Source organism: Lolium rigidum, chromosome 7, assembly GCF_022539505.1.
Source record: "Lolium rigidum isolate FL_2022 chromosome 7, APGP_CSIRO_Lrig_0.1, whole genome shotgun sequence".
In the NCBI taxonomy this organism is placed as follows: domain Eukaryota; kingdom Viridiplantae; phylum Streptophyta; class Magnoliopsida; order Poales; family Poaceae; genus Lolium; species Lolium rigidum.
In genome coordinates this window covers 44,657,195-44,670,368 of record NC_061514.1, presented here as the reverse complement: position 1 = coordinate 44,670,368, position 13,174 = coordinate 44,657,195, and the positions used below count along the sequence as shown (strand labels likewise).

The 13,174-nt window shown below is 43.6% G+C and overlaps 1 pseudogene; it reads right to left on the bottom strand.

The window, feature by feature from the left end:
- The window catches only part of LOC124671251, a 31,467-nt pseudogene extending 18,958 nt beyond the window's left edge, over positions 1-12,509 (bottom strand).
- Positions 12,510-13,174: the final 665 nt, after the last annotated feature.

Genomic DNA, 13,174 nt, shown 5'->3' with positions numbered 1-13,174 from the left:
GGGCCTATTTTTCCACGAAGCTTCCAGAAGTCCGAAGAGGAAACGAAGTGGGGCCACGAGGTGGCCACACAACAGGGCAGCGCAGCCCAAGCCCTGGCCGCGCCGGCCTAGCGTGTGGGCCCCTCGTGACGCCCCTTGACCTGCCCTTCCGCCTACATATAGTCTTCGTCGTGAAACCCCAGTACCGAGAGCCACGACACGGAAAACCTTCCAGAGACGCAGCCGCCGCCAATCCCATCTCGGGGGATTCATGAGATCGCCTCCGGCACCCTGCCGGAGAGGGGAATCATCTCCCGGAGGGCTCTTCATCGCCATGATCGCCTCCGGATCGATGTGTGAGTAGTTCACCCCTGGACTATGGGTCCATAGCGGTAGCTAGATGGTTGTCTTCTCCTCATTGTGCTATCATGTTAGATCTTGTGAGCTGCCTATCATGATCAAGATCATCTATTTGTAATGCTACATGTTGTGTTTGTTGGGATCCGATGAATATTGAATACTATGTCAAGTTGATTATCAATCTATCATATATATGTTGTTTATGTTCTTGCATGCTCTCCGTTGCTAGTAGAGGCTCGGCCAAGTTGATACTTGTAACTCCAAGAGGGAGTATTTATGCTCGATAGTGGGTTCATGCCTCCATTGAATCCGGGACGGTGACGGAAAGTTCTAAGGTTGTGGATGTGCTATTGCCACTAGGGATAAAACATCGATGCTTTGTATAAGGATATTTGTGTTGATTACATTACGCACCATACTTAATGCAATTGTCTGTTGTTTGCAACTTAATACTGGAAGGGGTTCGGATGATAACCTGAAGGTGGACTTTTTAGGCATAGATGCATGCTGGATAGCGGTCTATGTACTTTGTCGTAATGCCCAGATTAAATCTCATAGTACTCATCATGATATATGTATGTGCATTGTTATGCCTTCTTTATTTGTCAATTGCCCAACTGTAATTTGTTCACCCAACATGCTATTTATCTTACGGGAGAGACACCGCTAGTGAACTATGGACCCTGGTCCTATTCTTTACATTTGAAATACAATCAACTGCAATACTTGTTCTTTACTGTTCATCGCAAACAATCATCTTCCACACAATACGGTTAATCCTTTGTTCACAGCAAGCCGGTGAGATTGACAACCTCACTGTTACGTTGGGGCAAAGTACTTTGGTTGTGTTGTGCGGGTTCCACGTTGGCGCGGAATCCCTGGTGTTGCGCCGCACTACACTCCGCTGCCATCAACCTTGAACGTTCTTCTTGGCTCCTCCTGGTTCGATAAACCTTGGTTTCTTTACGAGGGAAAACTTGCTAATGTACGCATCACACCTTCCTCTTGGGGTTCCCAACGGACGTGTGTTAGCTGCACGCATCAAGCATATTTTTACGGCGCCGTTGCCGGGAGATCAAGACACGCTGCAAGGAGTCTCCACTTCCAATCTCTTTACTTTGTTTTTGTCTTGCTTTATTTTATTTACTACTTTGTTTGCTGCACTAAAACAAAACACAAAAAAAATTAGTTGCTAGCTTTACTTTATTTACTGTCTTGTTCTCTATATCAAAAACACAAAAAATTAGTTACTTGCATTTAGTTTGTTTTGTTATCATGTCTAGCTCTGCACCTGTTACTTACTCACCTAAGGAATTAGTTTTTACTTTCAAACAAGGAGATGAGGAGAGTTTTAAAGATGCTTGGTCTAGAATTTTTGATTCTTATCGTAAAGCTGAACCTCAAATGACTCTAAGTTTGCTCCTTAGTAACTTTTATTTTGGGCTTACGCTATAGATATGCCTTAGATCGTTGTAGTGGGAGGAGATTTCCTTCATTGCAATGGGGATCAAGCTTTTAATGCCATAAAGAAATTGGTTGCATCACATAGTTCAGCTAATAATTTTGATTCAGCTCTTATTAGCATTTATAATAGATTAAACACTCTTGAGACAAGTGCATCTTACTTGAAAGAAAATTATAGTTATGTTCGTAACCGTCTTGATCAAGTTTTAGTGAACTCTGAACCTTCAAAATGGGACCCTACTATTAAAGTTGTTATTGGTGGTGAAACTTTTCATGCCCGTTGTGATATTATATCTGAATTTTGCCTTATGCCTAAGAGTATTTATGAATCTTTGACACTTTGGGGACTCGTTGAAGGGGGAGAAAGAATAACTCTTATTGATAACTCTGTTATAATTCCTAAGGGAATAGCCGAGGGTGTGCATACAACCATTCTTGGAAGAACAGTATCCACTGACTATCTTGTTATTGAATGTGTAGGAACAGGACAAATCACACTTGGAAGATCCTCTTTGAAACTATTGGGAGCAAACATAGATGTGGGAGAAGGCACCCTAAAATTCACCTCTACACCCGGAGGTAGACATGTATTCCCTAAACCAAAGAGTAAGAAAAAGAATAAGAAGGATATGCATAAAGCCCAAGGTAATGTTGATGCTTCATCTCTTGACAACACTTGATTCACACTTTCTGCGCCTAGCTGAAAGGCGTTAAAGAAAAGCGCTTATGGGAGACAACCCATGATTTTACTACAGTACTTTGTTTTATATTTGAGTCTTGGAAGTTGTTTACTACTGTAACAACCTCTCCTTATCTTTATTTTATTGCATTGTTGTGCCAAGTAAAGTCTTTGATAGTAAAGCCAATACTAGATTTGGATTACTGCGCAGGAACAGATTTCTTGCTGTCACGAACTTGAGCAGTAGTCCCTGTAGAAAAATCTAAAAAATCTGCCAATTTACGTGCGTGATCCTCAGATATGTACGCAACTTTCATTCAATTTGGGCATTTTCATCTGAGCAAGGCTTGTGCCACTTTAAAATTCGTCTTTACGGACTGTTCTGTTTTGACAGATTCTGCCTTTTATTTCGCATTGCCTGTTTTGCTATGTTCGATGGATTTCTTTGTTCCATTAACTTTCAGTAGCTTTGTGCAATGTCCAGAAGTATTAAGAATGATTATGTCACCTCTGAATATATGAATTTTGCACTGACCCTCTAATGAGTTTGTTTCGAGTTTGGTGTGGAGGAAGTTTTCAAGGGTCAAGAGAGGAGGATGATACAATATGATCAAGAAGAGTGAAAAGTCAAAGCTTGGGGATGCCCCCGTGGTTCATCCCTGCATATTTTAAGAAGACTCAAGCATCTAAGCTTGGGGATGCCTTGGGCATCCCCTTCTTCATCGACAAATTATCAGGTTCCTATAGTGAAACTATATTTTTATTCTGTCACATCTTATGTGCTTTACTTGGAGCGTCTGTTTGTTTTTGTTTTCGTTTTGTTTGAATAAGATCGGATCCTAGCATTCTTTGTTTGGGAGAGAGACACGCTCCGCTGTTTCGTATGAACACATATGTTCTTAGCTTTATCTTTAATGTTCATTGCGAAATTTGAACTATTTCATTCATTGTTATATGGTTGGAAACGGAAAATGCCGCATGTGGTAAATGGTATAATGTCTTGAATAATGTGATACTTGGCAATTGTTGTGCTCATATAGATCATGTTTAAGCTCTTGCATCATGTACCTTGTACCTATTAATGAAGAACTACATAGAGCATGTTAAAATTTGGTTTGCATGATTGGTCTCTCTAAGTCTAGATATTTTCTGGTTGAGGTGTTTGAACAACAAGGAGACGATGTAAAGTCTTATAATAGCTACAATATGTTCATATGTAAGCTTTGCTGCACCTTTTATACTTGAGTTTGCTTCAAACAACCTTGCTAGCCTAGCCTTGTATTGAGAGGAATTCTTCTCATGCATCCAAATCCTTGAACCAATAACCATGCCATTTGTGTCCACCATACCTACCTACCACATGGTATTTCTCCGCCATTCCAAAGTACATTACTTGAGTGCTACCTTTAAAATTTATATTCTTTACCTTTACAATATATAGCTCATGGGACAAAATAGCTTAAAAACTATCGTGGTGAAGAATATGTATTTATGTGTCTTATTTCTTAGTAAGTTGCTTGTTGAGCGGTAACCATGTTTTCTGGGGACGCCATCAACTTTTACCTTTGTTGAATATCATGTGAGTTTCTATGCATGTTCGTCTTGTCTGAAGTAAGGGCGGTTTTCACAATCAAATGATTTGAGTATGCATACTGTTAGAGAAGAACATTGGGCCGCTAACTAAAGCCATGATTCATGGTGGAAGTTTCAGTGTGGACAGCTAATCCTCAATCTCTTATGAGAATATTATCTGTTGTGAAATGCTTAAGCATTAAAAGAGGAGTCCATTATCTGTTGTCTATGTTGTCCCGGTATGGATGTCTAAGTTGAGAATAATCAAAAGCGAGAAATCCAATGCGAGCTTTCTCCTTAGACCTTTGTACAGGCGGCATAGAGGTACCCCTTTGTGACACTTGGTTGAAACATATGCTATGCAATGATAATCTGTGTTAATCCAAGCTAATTAGGACAAGGTGCGGGCACTATTGGTATACTATGCATGAGGCTTGCAACTTATAAGATATCTTATACATAACTCATATGCTTTATTACTACCGTTGACAAAATTGTTTCTTGTTTTCAAAATGAAAAGCTCTAGCACAAAAATAGTAATCCATGCTTCCCTCTGCGAAGGGCCATTCTTCTACTTTATTGTTGAGCCAGTTTACCTATTCTTTTTATCTTAGAAGCAAACACTTGTGTAAACTGTGTGCATTGATTCTTACATGTTTACCTATTGCACTTGTTATATTACTTTGTGTTGACAATTATCCATGAGATAAACATGTTAAAGTTGAAAGCAACCGCTGAAACTTATATCTTCCTTTGTGTTGTTTCAAAGCTCTTTACTAAGAATCTATTGCTTATGAGTTAACTGTTATGCAAGACTTATTGACACTTGTCTTGAAAGTATTATTCATGAAAAGTCTTTGTTTTATGATTCAGTTGTTTACTCATTATCTTCATCATTGCTTCGAATCGCTGCATTCATCTCATATGCTTTACAATAGTATGATCAAGATTATGATAGCATGTCACTTCAGAAATTATCTTTGCTATCGTTTACCTACTCGAGGGCGAGTAGGAACTAAGCTTGTGGATGCTTGATACATCCCAAACGTATCTATAATTTCTTATGTTCCATGCTACTTTTATGATGATACTCACATGTTTTATACACATTATATGTCATATTTTTGCATTTTCCGGCACTAACTTTTTGACGAGATGCCGAAGAGCCGATTCTTTGTTTTCTGCTGTTTTTGGTTTCAGAAATCCTAGTAAGGAAATATTCTCGGAATTGGACGAAATCAACGCCCAGGGGCCTATTTTTCCACGAAGCTTCCAGAAGACCGGAGGAGATAAGAAGTGGGGCCACGAGGCGACGACACGCCAGGGCGGTGCGGCCTGGGCCCTGGCCGCGCGGCCCTGTTGTGTGGGTCCCTCGTGTGGCCCCCTGACCTGCCCTTCCGCCTACTTAAAGCCTCCGTCGCGAAACCCCCAGTACCGAGAGCCACGATATGGAAAACCTTCCAGAGACGCCGCCGCCGCCAATCCCATCTTGGGGGATTCAGGAGATCGCCTCCGGCACCCTGCCGAAGAGGGGAATCATCTCCCGGAGGTCTCTTCATCGCCATGATCGCCTCCGGATCGATGTGTGAGTAGTTCACCCCTGGACCATGGGTCCATAGCAGTAGCTAGATGGTCGTCTTCTCCTCATTGTGCTATCATGTTCGATCTTGTGAGCTGCCTATCATGATCAAGATCGTCTATTTGTAATCCTTCATGTTGTGTTTGTTGGGATCCGATGGATATTGAATACTATGTCAAGTTGGTTATCAATCTATCATATATGTTATTTATGTCCTTGCATGCTCTCCGTTGCTAGTAGAGGGTCTGGCCAAGTTGATACTTGTGACTCCAAGAGGGAGTATTTATGCTCGATAGTGGGTTCATGCCTCCATTAAATGCGGGGACGATGACGAGAAAGTTCTAAGGTTGTGGATGTGTTGTTGCCACTAGGGATAAAACATCGATGCTTTGTCTAAGGATATTTGTGTTGATTACATTACGCACCATACTTAATGCAATTGTCTGTTGTTTACAACTTAATACTGGAGGGGGTTCGGATGATAACCTGAAGGTGGACTTTTTAGGCATAGATGCATGCTGGATGGCGGTCTATGTACTTTGTCGTAATGCCCTGATTAAATCTCATAGTACTCATCAATATATATTTATGTGCATTGTTATGCCTTCTTTATTTGTCAATTGCCCAACTATAATTTGTTCACCCAACATCTGCTATCTTATGGGAGAGACACCACTAGTGAACTGTGGACCCCGGTCCTATTCTTTACATCCGAAATACAATCTACCGCAATTGTTCTTTACCTGTTCTTCGCAAACAAACATCATCATCCACACTATACATCTAATCCTTTGTTTACGGCAAGCCGGTGAGATTGACAACCTCGCTGTTACGTTGGGGCAAAGTTCCGTGATTGTGTTGTGCGGGTTCCACGTTGGCGCCGGAATCCCCGGTGTTGCGCCGCACTACACTCCTCCGCCATCAACCTTCAGCGTGCTTCTTGACTCCTACTGGTTCGATTAAACCTTGGTTTCTTACTGAGGGAAACTTGCTACTGTGCGCATCACACCTTCCTCTTGGGGTTCCCAACGGACGTGTCAACTACACGCATCAGAAACCCAGGCCATCTAACAGGGCTCAGAAGGTAATCTCGCGACAAGTGTTCAAGGCAGAGAAGATGCCTCCACCAACGATAGAGTACCTAAATTGGTCAGGACAGGACATTGGCTTCACAATTGCGGATCACCCGCAGCAAGTTCCTTGACCAGGGCAATCAGCACATATTTTACTAGCGGTGATCGCAGGATTCGACGTATCTCGAGTTTTCATAGATGGAGGTAGCAGTCTAAACCTCATGTATGCAGATACACTGAGGAAAATGAACATATCCCTGGCAAATCTAAAACCAACCGACACGCGTTTCCATGGAATCACACCAGAGAAGCCAAGTTATCCGTTGGGAAGAATTAATCTCGACGTTCAGTTTGGGACCCGAGAAAATTACAGGATAGAAAGGTTGGAGTTTGAAGTTGTGGATTTCCCGTCGCAATATCACGCCTTGTTAGGGCGACCAGCATATGCGAGGTTTATGGCGGTACCACATTACACGTATCTGCTATGGAGACTACCTGGACCTAAGGGACCAATCACAGTTAAAGGAAGCTTCGCGCTAGCCGATAAATGTGACAAGGATTTTCATCGACTATCAGAAACCTTTGGGATGCAAGCAGAGTACGCGGCGTCAAGGCTCATGACTGATTATGATGTGCTGCCAGATGTAGGGAGGCCCAACAAGGAATCAACCTTCAACACCGCAAAAGACTCTAAGGAAGTGCAGATCCACCCGACAGATCCGATGAAAACGACGTCCATCGCGACAAACATGGACCTCGCATAGGAAAGCGCGCTCGTCGAGTTCCTCCGTGAGCACTGGAAAATCTTCGCATGGTGTCTAGCTGACATGCCAGGAGTACCCAGGGAACTTGTCGAGCACCACCTAAACTTGGATCCAATAGCGAGACCAATCAAACAAGCTTTGCGGCGTTTTTCGGAACCAAACCTCAAAGCTATGCTGTCAGAAATTGATCGGCTCAGAGAAGCTGGTTTCATTAAAGAAATATCTACAGAGGCCACATGAGTAGCTAACCCAGTGATGGTGCCGAAGAAAAACACGAAAGTCCTTCATATGTGTGTCGACTTTGCCTCAATAAACATTGTCCAAAGGATCACTTTCCCCTCCCAAGGATCGATCAAATTATCGACTCCACGGCAGGATGCAAACGTCTTTCCTTCTTGGATGCATATTCTGGTTACAACCAGATCAGATTAAAAGTAGATGACGAAGCCAAGACAGCGTTCATCACACCGTATGGCGTGTTTTGCTACAGAACAATGCCTTTCGGTCTGAAAAACGCGGGAGCAGCATATCAGCGGATGATGCAGAAGTGCTTAGCAACATAGATTGGGAAAAATGTACAAGTATACATTGACGATGTCATCATAACATCAAAAAAGGGGGCAACGTTAATCGAGGACTTGAAGGAAACCTTCGACAACCTCGACAAATTTTGTCTCAAACTGAATCCGACGAAGTGCTCTTTCGGCGTCCCTGCGGGAGAACTTCTTGGGTTCCTAGTCTCAGCAAGAGGGATTGAAGCTAATCCCGAAAAAATCCAAGCTATTGTAACAATGAGGAAGCCAACAAACTTGAAAGAAATACAGCAATTAACTGGGCGAGTCGCAGCTTTAAGCAGATTCGTCGCCAGGCTAGGAGAAAAGGCGCTACCGTTTTACGCCCTAATCAAACAAGGGGAGAAGTTCCAGTGGAACGAAGATGCAGATAGAGCCTTCGAGGATCTTAAACGCACAATTTCGACACCACCGATATTAGTGGTGCCAAAAGAGAAGGAACCCCTCCTGTTATACATTGCGGCTACACCCCAGGTGGTTAGCACGGCGCTAGTTGTCGAAAGAGAAGAAGAAGGAAAACTCCACGGAGTGCAGAGACCGGTATACTTCATCAGTGAAGTTTTATCGCCTTCAAAACAGCGGTACCCGCAGTACCAGAAGCTAGCATATGGAGTGTTTACAACCGCAAGAAAATTGCGCCACTATTTTTCGGCGCATCCGATAATAGTGGTTAACGAGGCGCCTCTATCCAATATACATAACAATCCAGAAGCTACAGGTCGTGTCTCCCTTTGGGGAATAGAACTTTCCCCTCGGGACATCACGTATGAAAAAAGAAAAGCAATAAAGTCACAAATTTTACCAGATTTCATCGCAGATTGGATGGAGCTGCAAAACACAGGACCCCCAGATTTATCGAGAACCTGGACTATGAACTTCGATGGATCCAAAAGGTTAGAAGGAGCTGGAGCAGGCGTGATACTAATATCACCTGAAGGCGACAAATTAAAGTATGTCTTACGGATGACGTTCCCAAACGCGTCTAACAACGAGGCAGAATACGAAGCTCTTATACATGGGATGAAGATGGCGAAGGCTTGTGGTGCAACTCGACTGAAAATCTTCGGCGACTCACAATTGGTGGCCCAACAAGTCATGAACCAATGTGATGCAGTCAACGATAGCATGGTAGCGTACAAGGAGATGTATAATGAGCTGGAGAAGCTGTTTGATGGATGCGAGGTGAACCACATCAGCAGGTTAAGCAATGACGAAGCCGATGTTCTTGCAAACATCGGGTCGCAGTGTCTCGCGATTCCTCCAGGTGTGTTCTGGGAGGAGATAACAGAGAGATCCATAAAGCCGAAGAAATCAAAAAAGAAGAAGAAGGACGAAAAATCCTCGGGGGCTGTGCAAGAAACACTGGAAGAAGAAGAGGAACATGATCTAGTACTGATGGTGCAAATCCCATGGATGCAGGCGTACATATCATATATCCTAAGGAAAACAATACCCGATGATCCAGTTGAAGCAAGGCGAGTTATTAGACGTTCCAAAGCCTTCACTGTGATCATAGGAGAGCTGTACAAACGAAGTATTTCGGGTGTGTTACAAAGATGCGTTACACCCGAAGAAGGAAGGGTAATTCTGAAGGAAGTACACGAAGGAGTATGCGGTCATCATGCAAGCAGTCGAGCTATCGCAGCCAAGGTTTTTCGAGCTGGATTTTACTGGTTGACAGCAATTGAGGACGCGAAGGAGATAGTGCGAACTTGTGACGCGTGCCAAAATTTGCCGCAAAACCTCACTCTCCGGTAGCGGAACTAATGCCAATACCCTTATCTTGGCCCTTTGCTCAGTGGGGTCTCGACATGGTGGGAAAGTTACACAAGGCCTCGCCAGGAGGATATGAGTATATGCTCGTCGCTGTCGACAAATTCACCAAGTGGATAGAAGCGAAGCCGATAAATTCACCAGATGCAGCGTCAGCAATAAAGTTCGTGAAGAGCATTGTTTTTCGATTTCGAGTGCCTCATAGCATCGTCACGGACAATGACAGTAACTTCACATCCAAGGAATTCAAGGCGTATTGTGCAGAGGTGGGTATCAAACTGCACTTCGCGTCAGTTGCGCATCCTCAAACCAATGGCCAAGTCGAGAAAGCCAATGGTATCATCTGCAATGGCATCAAGAAGCGTTTGTTAGGGCCACTGGAAAAATCTCGACATACTTGGCCAGAGGAGCTGCCGAGTGTGCTGTGGAGCATCCGAACAACACCAAATACGAGCAACACGGAGACTCCGTTTTTCCTGGTCCATGGAGCGAGAGGCGATACTGCCGATAGAAATAGAGCACGACTCTCCGAGAGTCACGGAATACAATGAAGAAACTTCCAGGAGAGCATTGGAAGACGACGTCGACGCACTCGACGAAGCTCGAGATGAAGTATTATCAAGGGTCACTAAATATCAGCAAGACCTGAAAAATTACCACAGTCGACGATTGCGACCAAGATCCTTTCAGGTTGGAGACTTAGTTCTACGACTCAATCAAGATCGTACTGAAAAACTCGAGTCGCCGTGGCTTGGCCCTTACGTCGTCACAGAAGTAATCGAAGGAGGAGCATACAGGATCAAAGATAAGAAGACAGGGACTCCCGAGAAAAACCCCTGGAACGTAGCACAGCTAAGGCGTTTCTACGCTTAGTGCCGAAATATAGCCCTCCTTTGTAAAGCTACAATGTACTGAAACGCCCGCGAGTTTTCAGACGCACTCTTTTCCTTTTTCGGGGCACCGAGTGGGGCCGGAGAAGGTTTTTAATGAGGCGGGCTCGCGGTGCTGCAATATAATAAAGATAGTGGAGATATATATCTTTTCTTTCGACATGCACGGGGGCTTACACCTTGAAAGTTACAATATATATACAATATAGATGAATCTAACTGACAAAGATATTTCGCCTTGGTACCAAATACCTCGCCAGATAAAAAGAAGATACAAAATAGCAATCAAAACAGAGCAAAAAACACTCGGGGGCTAGTACCCGCAAATATAGTATATTCAGTAAGAATCTGGTTGCCTTGGTCTAAAAACCTCGCATATACAACTCAGAGATCCGCCATCGAAACACTCGGGGGCTTGATGAAGAAAAATAAATACATTTGTTGGCTTTACAAATATAGATTATGTCTACAACATACAGGATACAATCCTTGGGCAATAAATTTCAATTGTTGCCTAGTATACTATCTATAGTCAACCGTTCATTACTCACAGCACGAGTACTATGTTCAGCATAGCTGCCCTTTACGAAGAATTCGGCGTCCATCCGAAGAAGCTCGTCCATCATAACCTCTGCAACAGGAGTCACAATATCATCATACTTGCCGAAGTTCCTCTTCCTTTTCGCCATCTTGGCCAGGCACTTGGGAACAATTTGACCCATGTCTAAATTCGGGCAGCATATCTTTATCATAATCATAGCAAACCTTGCGCCAGCAGCTAATTGAGCTCGCACAAAGCCATGAATTCGAGGAGCATCCCGAAATTTCTCCATCAGAGCAGGAAGGGTTTCTGGCATTTTATTACGCAGAAACATGGTGCCATAAACTAAAGAGAAGGTCCTCGTGCAGAAGTCAAGAAACTCGCGGACCTGAAGCGCGCGGTCTTGAAATCTGACGATCTGGCTGGTACGTTCAGGTGTGCCCCAAAAATTAGAACCATGCTCCTTTGAAAGTCTGAGAAGCACAGCGGATCGAGCTTCAACACGTTCATCCTCGGTAACAGTGTCCAAAAAAGAACCTGTTTCAAGAAGAGAATTAGCAGACAAAGAGAAGACAAGCAAGATAAAAATTCAGCGTGATCAAGTTAATGAAGCATACTTGCCATATCCAAGCTTGACTCCGTCATTAGTTCAAGCATACAATTTTCTCGAGCAGAAGCCGCAGCAGCCTCAGAAACCGCGTTTTCCTTTGCGGCTATAGCATCTCGAGCTTGTTGAAGCGCAATTTTTTCCCTCTCGGAAGATTTTCGAGACTGTTCCATTATCATAAGCGATTGTTTCTTCACAGATTGCAGTTGTTGGCGAAGTTCTTCCAAGTCTTGTGCCGAACCTTTACTCGATGAATCTTCAAAATGCTCGACAGCCACAGTTTTCTTCTTCAAACAGGACGCAGGAAAAGTATCGGAAGAAGGAGTCGCAGTATAGTTGTCAAAAATCAACTGAAAAATAAAGATTCTCGACATCAATCATGAAGCAAAGATAGATTTCCATTAATTCTTCAAATATATACATAGCTATTACAAAAGAAGGATTCCTAGTGAACTACTGAAGCAGTTGTCGCCAAACCTAGCAAGGCAACAGCGCCAAAAGAGAGTTAAAACTAGAAGCAAAGGCAAGGTGTTCTACTTGACCTCCGGCTTTGAAGAGCTAGGAGCAGGAGCTGGATTGTATCCGAGATAAGCAAGGATCTTCTTCGAGTTGGGCTTGGCAGCCTTAATCAGTGCCTGCCACTTCTTCATCTCCATTTCCTCCGTGTCGCCAACTTTTGCCCAGTCAACGTCTTGTTGGCTGTCAGCAACCAGGGCAATGGTACCTTCAACGCCAACTTTTAACCCCTCTTGGCGAAGTTGGAGTCCAAGGTTTTCTTGAGAACTGAAGCACTTGGCGAGAGCGACAAAAGTCGCGGGCACTTCCTTCTTCTTGAAAAAGTATGGAAAAAGCTGCGATAGGCCAATCTTCGCTTCAGTAAGGCCATCGCGGGCCTCATCAACATGGATCTCAAGAAGAGAAAGCGTGTCAAGGAGCTGGTCACCTTCAGGACCTTCCAGCTCATATTCTTGACCGGTTCTCCCTGAATAAAGTGACAAAGAGTTGGTCAAAGGAAAAGGGAACAAAAATGACACAAGGAAACAGCAAGGATCTGAGCACTTACTAACAAAACATCGACATTGTGACTCCAAGCGAGTAAGGATTTCTTGTTCACGAGCAGACTGTTGAGTTATGTTCTCACTCAGAGAAGTTTCCGCGTCGTGAAGTCTTTTTCGGAGTTCTTCGACAGTGGCGGCATCTTCCTTAGCCTTCTTGGCATCCTCTTCAGCTTTCTTGCGAGCCTTCTCGCTTTGCTCTAACTTGGTAGCAAGAGCGTCAGTACGCTTGTTGGTTGATGTCTACGGGTGCTTCTATTCTTGTA